The sequence below is a fragment of the Passer montanus genome, unplaced genomic scaffold (genome assembly GCF_014805655.1).
Source record: "Passer montanus isolate IOZ18808 unplaced genomic scaffold, ASM1480565v1 scaffold39, whole genome shotgun sequence".
In the NCBI taxonomy this organism is placed as follows: domain Eukaryota; kingdom Metazoa; phylum Chordata; class Aves; order Passeriformes; family Passeridae; genus Passer; species Passer montanus.
Genome location: NW_024368707.1, coordinates 6,091,542 through 6,103,497, shown reverse-complemented (window position 1 = coordinate 6,103,497; position 11,956 = coordinate 6,091,542).

The window sequence follows — 11,956 nt, the reverse complement described above, 5'->3', positions numbered from 1 at the left end:
TCGTGTCCGGGGACACCCCGCGGTGCGGAGCCAGCCCCCGCCAGGTGCCTCCAGGGACAGCTTTCTGCCTGGAGCTCGGTCACTCGTAGCTAGCGTTTCTCCTTGGACGTGTTGTAAGCTTGGTCTCCGCAGGAAGGAAGTCTGATGGATGTGCCTGTCTGTTCCTTCTCTGCCCGCTAATTTCAGCGCTCTGGCCGATTTCTGTCAAATTTGCCAGCAGCAGAGGCTTTAGAGTGTTGGAAGGCTTCGGTTTCATGGGAATCAGCATTGACAGACACAGAAGTGTTTGTAACTCACAGGTACTGCTTGTATTAGGGGCAGAACACCTAAAATGCAGCTCCCTGTGACAGCACAAATGAGCTGAGTCCATTGACATAGCTATAGTTAGATACAGCTGTGGCACACGATGCCCGTTGTCCAAGAAAGTCTGTAGGGAAAAATTGGAAGTAAGGCAAAGAAAAAGGGAGTAGTGGTGTGTTGAGTTTCTGCCCATAAGTACAAAAATCACAAAACTGGGTTTTTGCTTTTCACATAATAGCTTGAACTTCTGTTAGACTTCATCTAGACATGCAATTATTAAGCACTTCTAGCAGAGATAATGATGGCACAGTTAAGCACCCAGAAGTCAGGTGATGTACCAGCTTGTTTTAGAGGCATGATTTTAGCTTTACTTTTAATATACAAGTCATTGGGACCACCTTATTTACATGACCGTGTTATGCAGCACTTCAGCCAACTGCAGAGCCTTGCTCGGTGCTCATGAATTGTGTGCAGTAATCAGACAAATGTGCAGGAAGAAACTGCCTGTGGGTAAATGCTTATTATTAGAAAGATTTAGAACCTTTAATGTTTGATTTTCAGTTAGTGCCATATCAATAACTCATAGGTACATTTTGGGATGAAGTACATTTGACAACTGAAAATATGTTTGCCACTGAATGGGAAATAATCTTAGAAAAATGCTCATGTTGTGAGCATAATTTTTAAGGTGCTGGTATTCAAAATATACATCAGGTATGTGAAACTGTACGAGAACATTGCAAATATTGAAGTGTTTGGAAATTACTTATTCCCTTAGAGACTTATTCCCTTAGGTTATGGATACATGGGAAGATTTTAACAGAGTAGATGAAAAATGGTGGTGGATCCTGGAGGAGTCTGACAGCTGCAAAGAGATAATTAGGATGTAAGTTTTTGATAGTGGCTTGGCTGCTCTGATTGCTGGTGTTTGGAGCAGTGTTCCGAGGAGCTGGCCAGGGACACGCTGAAGGGACTGTCACTGGAGTGAGTGGCCCTGTGCCACGTGCCTGGCCCACGCCTGCCGTGGGCATTGTGGACTCTCGTTTGTAACTGAGGTTTGGCTGCACTCTGAAGTGTCAAAGGCATCTTGGGAACAAGAAGGCAAAGATTTAGTGAATGTGTTCTGCTGGCTGAGCTACTCCAGCTGTCCTCCACCTCAGCTCTTCTTAGGTGAGTGTGGGGGATGCTCCTGGCTGTCCTTAGGCAGAGGAGTTACAGAGGAACTTTTCTGAGCATTGTTTGGTTGCTGATGGCTTCTCCCCATGTGCTGAAATTGTCAGAGCACCTCTGGCTTCCACGTGTTGAAGTATAATGAATTAGGCTACAGAGAGGTTGGGGATGGTGCATTCAGAGTATTTGAGCACAATTTTAATTTGCAAAGTGCCTTGATACAAAGTGTGTGATATTGTAACCATGCACATCTCCCTTGGATATGAATTGATACAATGTATGTGTTGAAGCTGGATGCTGTAGAAGGAAATAGATGTGCGAAGAAGTCAAGGTTTGGGGTGTGCTGGATTTGACAGGAGCCATTCTGTGGTTTCATTTTTGTTCAGTAGTGCTTTTTAAGGTCTTAAAAATAACTTTGTAAGTGACACCTGGCTTGGGGGAAGGATAGTATAAGAAGTGTAGCATTTGATATGAAGGGTTTCCCAATGAATCGTGGTTGGTTGTGTCTCAAGAACTTGTGAAAAGTACCACAAACTCTGTGCCACTTTGAAGGACAGTGGCACCTTTCAAAACAGGAAAGCATGTTCCTGAGGAATTTAATTTGATTAAAGGAATCACAAACACAACTGAGGTGAGGGATTAGAAAATGACTGGCAATACTGTGGATGGACAGTCCCTGAGGCTGGAGGCAAGTACACTTCTTCAGAGCCCTGAGATTTATAACTGGAGTTGTTACAAAAGATTAGGAACCTTAAAGCTGTTAGATGGTATGCATGCACACCTTTACACATCCATTTTCATTTAAAAACCTGGGTTGTATGCACAGCTTCACTGACATTTTCATCAGGGACATGGCTCAGTAGTGTTATTTAATTGAAAACTGTCTCCTCTAAATCTCTGGGCCATGATATGTATTAAATTTTAATGGGGGGGAGTGTTCAAGCAGTGTTTGAGTTATTTCAGACTACAGTAAAACATGTAAAGGTTTCAACTCCTTGATTAGGAAATGTTGTGCAGAGCCCAACAGTTTATGTAATGCTGACCTAACTTGCTGTTTAAAATGCAATTCCAGATTTTATGTGTGGATATAATGTGTCCTAAGTGTACTTTGGTTTGCTGCCTTACCAGCGTAGTGCTGTTGTCATGCTTAAGAGTAAGCACAAAAGAGGTTCTGCTGTGTGCACAAGATTGGCAAATTGTGTGTAAACTGGGTTTGTTTCCTGTATGAAAAGCCATGGTTTAGTCCTCTAAGGTGAATGAGTTACTTTTGCAACCATGACTTACGATAGCAATCTCTTACATCAGCCACGCTGGGTGCCATTGTGGCTCAGATAAGAAGAAAGTACTAGGCTGCTAAAAATATTTCATGCTTCCTGGTAACAAGTGCCTTTCTCACTCACTTACCTGAACTTCTGTCAGGTGAACTGACCAGCGTGAAAACCATGAAATGAAATCAGCTCCATCTGGAAGCACATCTCAGTCATGCTGGTATTCTGATACCTGAATGGGTTCTTTGTGGTCCATCTCTGGTGAGGGTGGAATGATCCACATATGGAGCTATTAGCTTTTAGGTGTAAATCCAGGTCCCTCAGAATCTATGATCCATTTTTCCAGCTTTTGGTGTGGTGGGCGATGCCAGAAAAGATTATAGAAACATTGTCCATCAGCCTGCTGACACAGTTAATAGAAGTGTGAGGGGTTTACGGGGAGAGGAGAGCGTAAAGATTATTCTTCATGTAACTGAAGTTCAAGTGAAAATAATACTGTATATTTGGGGTGTCTGCCTGCATCTGTAGTCTGTAATGTGGTTGGCTTCAGGGACACTTAATTCATGCCAGCCTTCAACCTTTGAAGTTGGACTCTGCTTTGCTTTCATGCATCAGTGAGGCTGTTAGCTAGAAATTGAACAGAGTTCTTGTACAAACCTTCATGCTGCAGCTCTTCTTGCTCATTTACTCCAGTAGTAAAATGGAGCTCCAAATCAGCAACATAGTTTTTCCACTATTGGAGTATCCCTAATATTCAAAGATGCTTTAATTCGGGAATGTTTAAATATTGTGCATCTATAGCTTAAATCCCTCCTTCTTCCACATAAGTCTCTCACCTACTGGAAATCCTGGGACCTCTTGTGTAATTGGAGAAGCTTAACTAGTTTTGGCATCATCTTGGGTCACGGTTTCACAAATATTAAGCCAGCACTGTCACTATGAGAAGCAATCTTGTTGTTTGTGTACTTATTTGGGAGTGTGGGGCGTCTCTGTGATCCTTTTGCAAAGTCAGTTTTAAGTTGAAGTAGTGTTCTCATCTGGCCTCCTGGGTGAGGAGTGCCAGTGAACCACGGGAGAGGCTGCATCTCCAGGAGTTGGGGCAGTAGGGGAAGATAATCATCACAAGTATTTTCCCATTATTGCTAGGAGAAATGGGCTGATAGGAGTTTCATGCAGTTTACAAGGGCAAAATCCTGCACTTGGGGAAGAAAAAATCAGTCCACCAATATGTAGTGGGGGCCATGCAGCTGGAAAGGACCTGGTGGACACCAAGTTGAACACAAACCAACAAAGTGTCCTTGTGGCACAGGTAGCAAATGGGCCCATTTGATACAGGAGTGTCAGTGAGCTGAGGGAAGTGATCCTTCCACTGCACATGGCACTGGTGAGGCCACACCTGGCATCTTGTGTTGAGTTTTGGTTTCCCCAGTACAAGAAAGACATGGAGGTACCATAGAGGGTCCATTGAAAGGCCACCAGGACAAATAAGGTACAGGAGCATCTCTTGTCTTGAGAGGCCAAGGGAGCTGTGATTATTCAGCCTGGAGAAGAGAAGGCTCAGGGAGAATCCCACCTGTGAATTGACTCAAGAGGCTTTACAGTGCATCTTAATTTGTGTTTTTTCTGTTTTATTCTGGGTGGGAATGGGAAGGCCCTGTGTTTCCTAGCTTGGAAATGCAAAATGTGTGAGCTATCCCTTGCTAAGGATCTGGGAAGGCCCTGTGTTTCCTAGCTTGGAAATGAGCTGTCCCTTGCTAAGGATGCAGTGGGGTTCTCCAACCCCTAGCTTCACTTTAAGCAATTTTTGCCAAGTCAGTCTTAGGTGACAATAGGGAGGTGATTTCATACAGTTGAAGAAGAAGATAGAGTAGAGGTAAGGCATTTTCATTTTATGGAATGATTTTTTAATTAAGTAAAACTTGCAGGATCATGGTATCAGTCTGTCCCCTTTATCCATTCCAAGTAGTAACTTGGAAATCTGGTTTTAGTTTCCTCTCCATTGTCAGTGCTAAATTTCTATTGTAGTCTTATTTGCTTTTCCTAGTGTTTTCAGAACTACTTTTTCACCCCGGGTAGCTCATGTACAGTAATTCTTCTAGGTGAAATAAGTAGTTACTAAAGTGGTGGAATTATTGAATTCAGGTTTTCTATGGATTTGCACCTAGTAGTTGCATTTTCTTGTGTCTAACATGCGTTGATTTTGATTTTAAATTTCCTCTTTGAAAGCGTTATGAAAGTGTGCTTGCTTTCTCTGGTCATCTGGGCTCAGATAACTTTAGTTTGGACCTCTCTGTTAAATATAATAAATTAATGTGCAGCTTTATCCCTGCCAGTATTATTCAAAACTGTCAAACATCCAGATTGCAAGATGAGCCCTTTATTCTGGAACTGAAATAATTGCCCAGTGCACCCACTTCATGGGTCCAAGAAAAAAAACCTCTGAAAAGCAAAGGTGTAATTGCATTGAGGTTATGAAGGAGAATGAGCCTTTTGTCCACTGAAACCTTTTGTGAGTAGTCTGCCTATAAAATGTACATTGCAAAGTTGTGGAGTTTTTGTTTGGTTTTTGTGGGTTGGGGGCTGAGTGTGTGTGTGCTTGTTTTTGAAAGCTCATTGAAGTGTAATTAGTGGGCTTCTTTGATAAGCTTATACATTAAAACTGAAATTCTGTTTTTTGGTACCTTCCACCTCAGCCATTTTTGCCTTTGGCCCCATTAAGATTCATAGGGAAATTCCTTAACTCTGGAGGGGCAGTGTTTGTAGCAGAATCTCAGGATTTATCTCTTCTGCATATTGTAGTGGAACTTTGTAGTGCAGGCCCATAGAATATTGCTCCCTATATCATGAACCCTTGATGTGTTCTTAGTTTGTGTCAGATTTCTCAAGCCCCAAGCCTATAAAATATTTAAGAACTTGACTATGTAATCCTTTGTACTGAATGACTCATATCTGAAAAGATGAATTAAAAAATTTGACATGTAAACTCTCTGGATGCCCTGAACATTTTGGTTCTAGGATATTTTTCACTGCTTGTTAGTTGGGGTCCTCAGGAGAGAGCAGCAAGGAAGTTTGGCATGTGTCAGAAAATGCCTTGATACCTCCTCGGGACCATGTGTGGTTTTATAAACAGACTCTGTGAGGATCCTTTGTAGTTGCAGAAGAAAAAGAGCTCAGCTTAAAACCAAAGCAGTGAAGCAAAGAATACTGCTCTGGCTAAATCATTGTAGCCAAAACGAATGTTTTTATGTTGTAATTCTAAATTGGTTGTCAGGCTCTGTGACAAGGTACTGCTCTTTGGATAGAGATTTAATTTGGAGACAAGGTCACATGAGAAAGCAGAATTGGACTGGCTCTTGCTGGAATGGCTTGTCCAGGGAAGCTGCAGATGCCCTAATCCTGGAAGTGTTCAAGGCCAGGCTGGATGAGGTTCTTAGCAACCTGGTCTAGTGGAGGTCTCCCTGCCTATGGTAGGGGGGCTAGAATGAGATGATTTTAAGGTACCTTCCAACCCAAACCATTTTGTGATTCTATGACTTACAGCTTCTACATTTTTTGGTGTTCCAAATACATTTTCATATATGGATGGATTCCCGAGTTATTTATAACCATCTTGGCCACAGTATTTGCAGCCCATGATGACTTGTATGTTTCAGCTTTTTTCAGGAAGAGAATTCCTTGTTCTTCAGGCAGCATGCTGCAAGGTTGGGCTCTTGCACAGGAGCGAGTGGGAGAGCACTCAGCCTCAGCCTGGCGCAGGCAATCTTTGCCATCTGATCCAGATAACCTCACCCTAACCCACGCAGAGGTGATGACCTGTGTTTGGAAGGAACTTGCCTGCCATTCACTTTGTATCCACCTAGCTTTCACCATCAAAACACACTTGTGGCTCCTTTGTCAAGTGCAGCATAATTAGATGTCTGTCTTCTCTTTGAAAATCGTTTGGTTTTGAGGTGTACCACGGATCATTGTGCATTGGAAGCCAGGGAGATGAGCACTGTCTTGCAACATAGAGACATTTCTCACACTTTCTCACTTCCTTAGTGAAATTGGTATGTGGTAACTTGTGAATTTCAGCACAATACAGGGGATCAGGAGGATTTCCCTGAGGAGTGGTGTTCCCCTTATTTTGATCTAAAGTAGCTCTGGTCTTTGTGATTGTGGCTTGTGCACTGGTTGTATAATTACAGCTCTTCAGCTCCCAAATGCCTGCTCCCCTATAACAATTGCTCCAGACCCCAGGAGATGGTTCCCATAGGCATCTTCCTTTACTTGCACCGTGTGACTTCAGTTTGTTTGCAGTACCGAGATCATCTGCCCAGTGTGAGAGGGGCAGCAGCTCTCAGCTGGGTGCAAAATGTGCAGAGATACTTCTCCTTTAATATTTTCCAGACCACTGACAGTAAGATACTTGGTTTTGTGGACACGAGTTCTATCTCTGCCCCTCTTCTAAGGTTTAAAAAGAAATTATGTTATACTTAAGAAGACTTGGGAGGGAACAACAGTAGACAAAGAATAAATATGAGATGTGGATCTTCAGATGATGAACAGGGAAGGTTTTTGGGGTTTTTTTTGGTTTTTTTTTCTTCTTATGAAGTTTCCTTAAGCAGATCTGGTCAGGATTTCTCAGAATGATCCTACACCTATGCTGTCCTAAAACCGCTTGTTACTAAATGGCCAGTGCAATTTCCATTGATATTTTAAAAATTACAAATGAAAACAGAAGCAATGTAGATAGGAGGGAATATCACTTTAGTAATCACCCTTTCTCTTCTTCCAATGCTATTACAAAAAAAAACCCCTAAACATTTTCTTTCTAGTTCTCTTGCATGCTCTTGTATAAGAGCCTGACTAAAACTTTATTGCTTTAAGTCAGCAGGAGGAAAAATGCTGATGTATTTGAGTTTAGATAATACAAACAAAAGAGGCAGAATAAAAATATCTAAAAGCAGTGAAGTTTTCTTTCTATCTGTTATTTGCAAGCACCTTAAAAAAAAAAAGAGTTGCCCCGTGTAACAAGTTTTAGCTTATTTGCTTTGGTTTTCTTTTCTTAGCTTTTGCAGAAACTCTGGGAACCGTTTGGTTGGCCTGGGAAACTCTCAGCTGGTTTGCATCAGGGATATCTTCCTCAGCACAAGGTGGCAGTGCCCACCCTGAGCTGGTCAGGCAGCACATCCATGCTGCAGAGCTGGTCACAGACCCAGCTGTGTCCAGTGCCTCACCTGACCTCAGTCCTCCTCCTCTGCTCACTCCCAGGTTTTTGTAAACATCTGGGAACTTCATCTCTCTGAGAGGTTGCAGTTAGGTCAGTCAGTGGGATCAGCTGTTGTGAGGGAGTGGATTAAGGGACACAGTAACAGGGAAATCTGGATTTCTTCTGAAACCAAACTGTTAGATTTTTTTCCTTCCTGTCAGGAAAAATAGCCTTTTTCATTTTCCTGTATGATACTCTTACCAGGTTGTTTTGCTAGGCCACAGTAGTTCATACACACAGGTAATAATCACAAAGGTCAGCTTTGAGTTACCTTTCCTGCAGTCATTTTATTAGGTAAATACAAAATTAGAATAGAACCATTCCAAGGGGGAATAAAGAAAGGGCAGGAAATTTTGTCTCCTGATCACAAGGGCACCTTGCTTGTCATTAAAAGCTTGGACTAAGCCCCTGATTAAAGCTAGCCTTGTTCTAAAACATGCATGGAAGACTGGAGAAGTGAACTCCAGCAGCTGCTTGGATGAAGAGGACACTGTCTCAGGAAAAAAGCATTTGAGTAGTTCTTGTCTGTGCCTTGGAATTGATCTTAGCTTTACATTGAGGTGTACGTTACATTACATTCCTAACTACAGGAGGTGTACAAAGCCAGGAACAGCTGCGAGACTGAAGCAGTGTCACAGCATGAGCTTGCTGAAGAAGATTAAGAGGAAGAAAGATTTGGACTGCTGGTAGGTTTGCAGAATATGTGTAGTTGCATATAAAAATGATTCTTTCTGCCTGATGCAGGAGAATGGAATGGCTATACTAATTTAAGGAAGATTGTTTTGTACAGCCAAAGAGAACAGATTGGAATAATTATTTTCTTTTTTAAAATTAATATTAAGTTTGGAAACAATTCCTAAATAAGGAGTGAAAAAATAATGCCAAACAAAATAATCTAAATTAACTTTTTCTTGTATTTACTGAGTGCATGTTTTGAAGAAGAGATTTCATAAAATTTACTAAATACTACCTGGAAAGATGTGTGGTATACAAGAAAATGTTTAAATAAATTTGTTTTCAAGTTTTATACCCTATGTTTCAGAAACTATAGAAGAGATTAAATTATGCTAAATTTAAATCTTCAGAACACAAAGCATCCTTTAATTTCTGAGGATGACATTGCATTTAAATTAAAATCAATATTTTAGGTTGATGTTGTGAAAGCTGTTAACTACATAAAGCTTAAAGGAAGCTTGGTACTAAATAAATAAAAATGAGGAGCTACTGCTTCTTCATCTGTTTTAAGAATTTGGATTTTGCTACATTTTCTCTGCAGATGACATTCAGCTGAGTTAAGTGAGCATAATTTATGAGTGAACTTAAAATTCATTTGTCTCTGAGCTTATGAGGCATATACATGTATTCTGCTTTAGAGAATCCATGAAGGGATCTTGCCATGAAGAAGCAATAATTGATGTGGAAGAAGTAAAGGGAAACCCACTGTCAAAGCTCTGGTCACACAGTAGCTGAGGGGGAAAATGGAGACAGTGTAAACATTCATCAGCCCTCAGAAATCTCCACCTAGACAGTATTTTTAATTTCTTTTTAATTCACAAAGCCCATATTTTCAGCAGCCCTTAATAAAACCTCCTCTCTGGTATTGCCAGTTTGAGCTGTTCTATGGAATATCAAGTAAAATGCAAAGGTTTCTGTCCTTACAGAATAAGAATGGGAAAAAACAGCTTCAGTTCACTGTATTTCTCATGGTAAAATCTGTCAGTAGAAAGCCCAGGGTTTTATACAAGTGTTGTTTAACAAATTTAACCACCTCTTTTCAGTGGAGCTCAAAATAAACTAATTAGTTCATTAGATAATGTGTACAGCCTTGCTTTTTGCTATCAGGACCATGGAAGTGGGAGCATTGGTTGAGAGGTAAACTGAAAAACTTCACCTGAAGTAATTCCACAGTAAAGTGAAATTAGGGTAACAGTCATGGCATTCCTATGCCTCATCTTCTATACGAAATGGGCTGCAGATCCCAGTGGAACTGGAGCATATAAAATAGAGACTTTAAGTTTACATTTGTGAGGCTTATAGATTCAGTGTGGCAGCAGATGGCTTGAAATATGCAGGGAACAGCATCACTTGGAAGAATCTTACATCATTTTAAAGAAAAGGACAGAGGAGGAAGAAAGAAGTGGGGTCTTTGACATTAGTAAAGATTTTATATTCTTTTTCAGGGTCAAAAAAATTGTTAGAAACTGTATTAATAAATTACAGCACAAATTTTCACTAAGGCCTTGTCCATCTATCTTCCAGAATGCTGTATACAATGAATTGCTGAATCATTTTGGCATCTGCTCAGCACAAAGAAATGAGGCAATTGGAATATTTTGTATATCATGACTTTGGGAGATAGGGATGGCTGCTGTTAACAAAAACAACTTTGCTGAGTGGACACAGAAGGAGCCAAATATAGGAGTAAGGAGAACTCAGGAGGGAGAAAGGGGTGCTCTGACTGAGGGCAGGGGGAAGATGGGGCTGTGAACACGTTCCAGACTGTGCAGTGGAATCAGAACAGCCATGTCTGTTCTGGGGAAGGGTATTCATGGGTGGGTGCTTCTTTACTCCCTTACCTTCACACAGTTGTGCTTTATCTGTAGCCTTGCATCGTAGCTGGCCATCTAAATCCACATTAGTGCTTTCTATGTTAAATGCACTGCAATGCAGAAATAGTCCTTTGGTTCTCAAGCTGTATAAATTTGCATAATTAAAAAAATACAGTTGCTTGATGAATACATTAGTCTTTCAAAAATGCTAAGTCCGTCAAAACTAAGACCTCTTTTATCTTTTTGCTCTGACTTTCAGCATATTTTTGTGTGGTCTCATATATTGCTGTGGTCTCATAATACCCAACAACAGACACATCAGCTCTGTCTTTATAGGTGGTGCAGAAATCAAGAAACAGGCTGTGACTGCCACATGATACAATCCAACATCTTCCTTTTTCTAAGCATATTTGAGACAGACACATCAGCTCTGTCTTTATAGGTGGTGCAGAAATCAAGAAACAGGCTATGTGACTGCCACATGATAGAATCCAGCATCTTCCTTTTTCAAAGCATGTTTGAGTGCTTTGCTTTACCAGAGCTGTGTCCACGTGCTCACATTCTCACTAAACAGAAACAGTACTGTACACATAAATTAAACGACCCCTTTGCCCTCTTGAGTGCTTATTTCACCTGCTACACAAAGTGCTGCCTCAGTGATGGATACATGAGTATAGTGTCACCAGGCAGCTGCTCTGCTTCTCCTGTCTCTGCTGGTACCCTTAATGGATAGAGATTCTGCTGGGCTTCTTTGGCTCACTGGAAACTGCTGAAAGGGCGTGTGCTGGTCTCAGTCGCTCCCTGTACACCTGAACATCTCTCTGGTTGCCAACAGCATCCAAAAGATGGCTGGGCTCTAACCAGGTTTGTTTTTGTTGGGTTTTTTTTTTATAATCAGAATCATTAATCTGCTAAGGTTTCCCAGCTAACCCCTTCATTATCACCTGGTACAGTGAATGCAGCTAGAATCAGTGAGTACCACTGACCATCACCAGCTGTACCCAGGAGGGATAAGTTGGGTAGGAAACTGGCTTTCCTGGCTTTCAGAGTTGTGAGTTTTTACTAACTTGGACAACCTGGGATAACAACTGGATTCATCTTACTACGTATAAACTCAAATAAGCTTGTTAGTGAAGTAAGCTAATTGGATTTAAAGGAGAAGAAATCTTGTTTTGAAGATGAGGTAACACAATTTTTAAGAGCGTGCTGAAGTCGCACCACTGCTTTCTCCCAAAATAAAAGACTGTTAACTCTATCAGGTGTTTTCATAATTTATGCAGGGGATGGGCAGTGAGCACAGAGAAAGCAAAGTCCATGGAGGAATATAAATAGAAAGTGAAGTGCTCCTATGGCTGGGCTGGAGAGGTCTGTGGTTTAGGCAGACTCTGTGTAACACCCAGTGGGGCAATGGAACGCTG